Raw genomic sequence first — 6,888 nt, 5'->3', positions numbered from 1 at the left:
CTTTGTTCTAAAAATCCTCTTGATAACTCTTCTGCCATGGTCATATAAGTTTGAACTTTAGGTCCTATTTTTATGGGAGTCATCAAATTTGTCCTTCCAAACTTCAATTAATAAGAAAGTTTCTTCATTCGACCATTTATGATAGTTTTTAAAAGCTTCTTTATCTTTCTATGTAAGTCCAATGGCTTTATTTTCAAATTTATTGCTTGATTAAGCTCCCATGAAACTGAACAACTCGTCTCCATTTCCTGATTTTTGGTAAGCCAGCTCATTTTGGCAGCTTTTTGTGCCGTACAAGAAACGGAAAAATGGAAAGGCAGTAGAAGTCTACACAACCCGGTTTTCCAGCTTTCCAGAAAACGCCGAATGTAGACACGGCTTTTGCGAAAAAAGAAATCAGATAGCGCTCTGGTAATAAAAACAAAACTAGACAACAAAAGCCTCAGATGAGCATCACATTCATCAATGTCTAGACACAACAAATCCATGGCAAAAACATCAGAAAATTATTCTGCTCCCGTAGTTTAACCTGTGAATGTGTTCATGACGCGAGTACGGCATTTATGGATAATTAAATCTTGGCCAAATTCATGGTAGCTTAGTAAAGCTTTTTATTCATAGGTAAGGCTATGCTAATTAGGGAAAATCCTAGTTTAGTGACTTCCTGCTAGGTTATTTTGGAAAGGGGTTAGGTTAAGATAATAAAATTTTCAGGGATGGGTCTTCAGGCTAAAGTATGTCATGGGAAGGTATTTTGAAGTATCTACTTCCACTCCCTCTCCCTCTATAGAGTCCTGACCTTTGATAACCTTTAAAAATATGTGTGTTATAAAAGTGAAACCTTGCAATATAGATCTTCTGCTTGAATGAAGTATAACAAAATTGTATTCAGCTTCACAACTTCACTCAACCCCAATTTATAAGGTTTTAAAGATATGCAAATGGCTACATTGCCTAAATTTTGAAAAAAAAACATTTAAATGGCTCAGAATTCTACTCAAATAGCAGGAATCACATTTTCAGAACTAAAGGCTGAGGAAAAGCAACTGGTAGCCTAACTGAAAATTAAGATAAAATGTTGTTTTGTCAAAATTTCAATAGATATAGACCTGTCATGTAGACAAATTTCAGGGCCCTCTAGAGGGAGAGAAAGAGTGAAAGTAGGTACTTCAAAATACCTTCCCAGGACATACTTTAGCCTTTAGACCCATCCCTGAAAGTCTTATTGTCCTAACCTAACCCCTTTCCAAGATAGCAAGAAGTCACAAAACTAGAGATTTAGGCTACCAAAGAGATTTTCATACTCAGAAAGAGCATAGAGAATGGCATCTAGTGTATGTTCAATTTATTTGTAGGTTAATAATATGAACACCAAAATATTTACCTCAAGACCAATAACAGCATGGTCAATGTTCCTATTACCTGAACAATTGTTTAGGGCCATGAAACTATTGTTAATAGATGCATTTTGACTTTTTGAACATCTTTTCTCTCTTGCAAAACTACCACAAACTCACTGTTATGGAGTTATTCCAGCCCAAATGTCCTGTATTTACACATATAGAATTGCAATCATTTCTGTTTTTGTTGATTGGATATTTGAAATTGCAAATCTGTAATAGTTTAGAAACAAATTTGGGTAAAATTCTAGTTAATTGATTTCTTACTATCTCAGAAAGGGTTTAGGTCAGGAAAATGAAACTTCCAGGGATGAATCTACAGAGTAAAGTATGTCCCAGGAAGGTATTTTGAAGCAACTACCTCTACTCCTTCTCCCTCTAGAGGGTCCTGACCTTTAAAAATATTTGTTTTATAAAAGTGAAACCCTGCAAAATAGATCTTCTGCTTAATTGAAGTACAACAAAATTGTTTTCAGCTTATTAAATTTGTTCAATTCCATTTTATAAGGTTTTAAAGATATGCAAATACACTCCCTAAATTAAAAAAAAACATTGATATGGCTCAAAATGCTACTCAAATAACAGGAATTGCATTTTCAGAATTAAAGGTAGAGAAAAAGCAACTAGTAACTGAAAATTAAGGTAAAATGTTGTTTTGTCAAAATTTCAATAGGTATAGACCTGTCATGTAGGCAAATTTCAGGGCCCTATAGAGAGAGAAGGAGTAGAGGTAGGTACTTTAAAATACCTTCCTGGGGACATACTTTAGCCTTTAGACCTATCACTGAAAGTTTCATTTTCTTAACCTAAACCCTTTCCAAGATAGCAGGAAGTCAATTAACTAGAATTTTACCCAAATTTGGGCTATATATTTGCACATTAGGGGGGTGGGCATAAAGCATATCATATATTAAATACATAAACTAACCATTGCTGTATTTAATATATGCTATGCTTTACAACCCCCCCCCCCCAATGTGCAAATATATAATAACTCCATAACATTGAGTTTGCAGTAGTTTTGAAAGAGAGAAAAGATGTTAGTCATTTTTTTGGTCATAAAATGTTTTACTAGTTTCCCATTATTAATACCTTCCTGACCAAAGTAAGACTTAGTAGCTTCCTTATTCATCTAGAACCCTACTTCCTGTCTATATAACCCATTCTTCATGCCCTCACTAATTTTGTGTTTATGATCCCTGGGATATGAGTTTCTGAAATTCCTACTAAGTCAAGTTTGAAGCATCTAAATTTGTCAGTCAAAATGCTAATAGTTTACAATAGTTTTTTTTTTTTTACATTGTAACATTCTAAGTTGCAATTTTCATATTCTTTGAATTATTGAATTTATTTTGGCCTCAATAACAAGTTAACAAGTAAAGTTGACTTTAGAAATTTCCCAAAAAGAAATTTTAGCAATATATGTCATGTAAAAGTCCTGGTTAGTAATCAACATCTGAACTAACTGCTTCAGGAGCTGAACTAACAGGTGTCAAAGTAACAGTGAACAAATTGTAGATGCATTGAACTGCCAGTTTCAATCTGCTATTAGCAGTACATCAGATTCAGACCTACCCAAAGTTGAACCCACACAAATCCACTACCCAATGGAGTCCATTGAGATTCCTAGTTCAAATATTCTCTTAAATTACTTGATGTCAACAAATTAGCTGGGCCAGATAGGTTGCATCCTTGTATTCTAAAAGAGGTTGCAGAAGAAGATTTGTGTGGCATTATTCAATGTCTCCCTATGTACCATGAAAGTGCCAACAGATTGGAAAACAGCATTTGTCACCCCTTTATTCAAAAAGGGAAATAAAGCCAGTACAGAAAACTACCATCCCACAAGTCTAACTTCTGCTGTTGCACATCCACACTTGAGCAAAAAACTCATCTTGTGTGGAATTAATGCATACATTGTTGGCTAGATCTCAGATTTTTTTACAGATAGAACACAGAGAGTATGGCTTTTTACTAATGAAGAAGAGTCAATCCACTTTGAGAGATGTGAAGTCATCATTGGTGTCCTGGATGGTAGTGTCTTAGGATCTACCCTATTCAATATCCATATAAATGATGTTTTTCAATTAACAGCAAATCATCTAACTCTATGCTGATGACTCAAAGTTGTTTGGTGCAGTCAATCATAGGTGACTACAACAGATCTTGACCATATTCAAAACTGGACAACAACATGACACAAGAGCTTCAATATTGAAAAATGTAGTGTTATGCATTTTGGCAAATCCAGCCCAGGTTTCATGTTTACTATGGTCAATCCAGCTGTAAATAATATCCAAAAGCTGCAAAGTGTGGACAAGGGATCTTGGAATCATTTTGTCAACCAGTGTGAATCCCAATCAAACTGGATGAAGACTGTGTCCCTCTTACAAAAAACTGTAAACTGTGTCCTATCCCTCTTAAAGTAAACTATATCCAGTATCCTTGCCATTAGCTGCAAGGTCACACCTTGCTTGATGTAAAGCCTAGCAATGTTTACACTTCTTCACCAGTTTGAGGTGTGCTGATACATTTCTTATGCTACCTAGAGACAGAGGATCAAGCTTTGCTTCCTAGAACTGTACCACCTATGCAGAAGTTTTCAGGCTTAGCTTGTCCCTTGCTCTCACCTAGAGTCAACAATAGGCTTCACAAGGTTGATGATACCAAGTATTCAGTTGGCTTTTGTAGAAGCTGCTTCTGCTCCAAAATATCTTTCTGCTTGATTATTTGTGGGATCTATGACTGCACTCTGTATTTTGTATGGGTGTTTCTTCCCAGAACATGGCCTTACATTTGTTTATGTACAAAAACAAACAACAACAAAAAAATTTAAAAGGGTCAATGTCAAAATTAAAACTCATAAAATTAAAAGGTCAATGTCAAATTAGCAAAATGTTAAATTACCTTAAATTACCTTAAATCGCACTGGCCGGCGAATAAGGTTGGGTGAACATCCTGTAGATTCGCCGGTTGAGTGATGGAGGTGGAAGTGCGTTGTCTAGTTCCGTTGAGTAGATCCACTGGCCTCCCAGTGTAGTTTCCACTCCATCGCTGCCCAGTCTCGGTCAATTGCTTTTTTGAAGTTGTCAACAGTTTTGGACTGAACTGTTTCTTCACTAAGGGAATTCCACAGTGGAACAGCACGAGTTGAGAAGAAGTTGGAACGTTCTCTCCGTGAGCTTCTTTGTTGCTGGAGCTTCTTGGTGTGGCCCCGGGTGTGGCTAGAGAGCGACTTATTAAAAAGCCCTGGTGTGACACCATTCTCCAGCAGCTTGTGGGTCAGGATTGCATCTCCGCGTTTCCTCCTGTACGTCAGGGTTGGGAGCTTGAGTTTCTTGAGGCGTTCAGGGTACGAGAGGTTCTTACATTTGGTTGGTAGTTTTGTAGCCCTCCGCTGAACGCTCTCAAGGATCATCTTGTCCACGACATAGTGGGGAACGGCAAGAGAGACTCCGTACTCAAGTTGCGGTCTGACCAGTCCTGTATATAGCTTCCTGATTGTCCTGGGAGATCTACTGGTGATATTACGTCTGATGAGACCAAGGGACCTGTTGCCTTTTGCAGCTAGGTATTTGCTGTGACTATGGAATTTCATTTTGTCATCAACAATGACCCCAAGGTCTCTTTCTTCGGTGACAGTTTCCAAAGTTATGAGCTTCCCAGTACGATCTGTCATTGTATATGTCATTCCTGGGTTCTTAGGGCCAAGATGTAGGACTTTGCACTTTTCAGCATTAAACTCGAGGGACCAGGAAGAGGACCAGTTGTTGAGGGTGTGCAGATCTGCCTGCAGAGCTGCGCACTGTTGGTTGTTTGCGACTGGGCCAAACAATTTCGAGTCGTCTGCAAACAGTTTAAGGTCATTTTGCACTGACTGGGCTGAGTCATTGATGAACATGTTGAAGAGGGTAGGTCCCAGTTTAGTTCCTTGCGGAACTCCGCTGAGCACTGGAGTTGGGTTTGACATGATTTGATTCCCCTCCTCATCATACATCATCACCCTCTGTATTCTATCCTTGAGAAACTGGACAATCCATTCTCTTACATCTTGGTGGAGTTGATAGAACTCTAGTTTCCTTTCCAGGTACGAGTGTACTACCTTCTCGAAAGCTTTGGCTTGGTCCAGCAAGAGTACGTCAACTGGAAGGCCCTCCTCAATCATCTTGGTGATTATGTCATATGATTGAATTAGGTTTGTCTCCACAGAGCGACCCTTCCTGAAACCATGTTGTCCATCGTATAACAGGCTGTTAGTTTCCAGATGTGCAACGATTGCATCATTTAAGACGCCTTCCATGACTTTTGATGGGACAGAAGTCAGGCTGATGGGTCTGTAATTCTGTGGTTTATCTTTCTGTCCTTTTTTGAAAACTGGCATGACATTTGCTGTTTTCCAGTCAGAGGGAATAGTTTTGGAAGCTATTGACATCTGGAATATTCTTGTCAGGGGTTCCGCTATTTCAGCTGCGGTCTCCTTCAGCAACCTAGGATGGATGCCATCGGGTCCCTTTGCCTTGGATGGGTCCAAAGTTTTTAGGCGCTTGTAAGTATCACAAGCTGTGAACTGGATCGGTGGCATAGGGTGTTTGATGTGGGTGGTTGGCATATCCGGTGGGGGGCATCCAGGGTCTTTAGAGAAATTTGACGAGAAGCATTGATTGAGGGTATCTGCCATTACCAATGGGTCGGTTATTTTGGTTCCATCGCTGGAGGTAAAATGATGGATCGACCTGCGGCTTGGGTTGTTTGAAGTGACATATCTCCAAAACTTTTTTGGATTGGTTTTTGCCTCTAGTGCTATCGACTCCTCATATCTTATGGTTGCTTTTCTGGTCGCATTTCTCAGTTTGTTCCTGGCCTTTTTGTACTGCTCTAGATGGGCTGCACTCTCACAATTTTTATACTTTTTCCAAGCTTTCTTTTTCTTATTAATGACTTTTTTTAGCTGTGGTGACATATACGGAAGGGTTCTGGGACGTTCTGAGAAGTAAGTTTTCGTATGCTTCAACTCAAGACTCAGTAGTATGTCCTTGAAAAGCTCCCAGGATGCTTCAGTGTCTTGTTGCAAGGAGTTTTCCCATTCAATCTCTTGTAGGTCCTGGCGTATTTTCTTGTAATCAACAAACGTTCGTTTGATTTTGTTGGTTGGTATCTGATTCAAGATTATTGCACTCAGGATACAAAGATGGTCGCTTGCTCCAAGGGGGGGTAAGTTTGCTGTTGACATAATTTTTTCGGGGTTGTTTGACAGAACGAGATCAAGGAGAGATGGAGTTTGATGATCTCTATGTCTGGTAGGGAACTCAACTGTCTGGACCAGCAGGTTATCAGCAAAGGCTTCAAGAGTTGGATTGGTATAGTTGTTTTGAAGAGTAAAGCCTAAACCATCGACCCACCTGGTGTCCGGCATGTTAAAGTCTCCTGTGATGATGACATTTTTGGGGTTACATATTGTCATTTCATTTATAATATTTGCCACATACTG

The 6,888-nt window shown here is 38.9% G+C and overlaps 1 protein-coding gene across 3 annotated transcripts in view; it reads left to right on the top strand.

Annotated features, from left to right (window-relative positions):
- Positions 1–452: 452 nt before the first annotated feature.
- The window catches only part of LOC136035630 (activin receptor type-2A-like), a 130,434-nt gene continuing 123,998 nt past the window's right edge, over positions 453–6,888 (top strand). The window contains exon 1 of one of the 3 annotated variants that reach the window (XM_065717524.1): positions 453–621. The gene's annotated coding sequence lies outside the window, so the exon portion shown is untranslated. The remainder of the gene's footprint in view (positions 622–6,888) is intronic. The other 2 variants (XM_065717526.1, XM_065717525.1) reach the window with 2 other exon arrangements.

Source organism: Artemia franciscana, chromosome 14 (genome assembly GCF_032884065.1).
Source record: "Artemia franciscana chromosome 14, ASM3288406v1, whole genome shotgun sequence".
In the NCBI taxonomy this organism is placed as follows: Eukaryota; Metazoa; Arthropoda; class Branchiopoda; order Anostraca; family Artemiidae; genus Artemia; species Artemia franciscana.
This window is presented reverse-complemented; position numbering and strand designations above follow the sequence as displayed.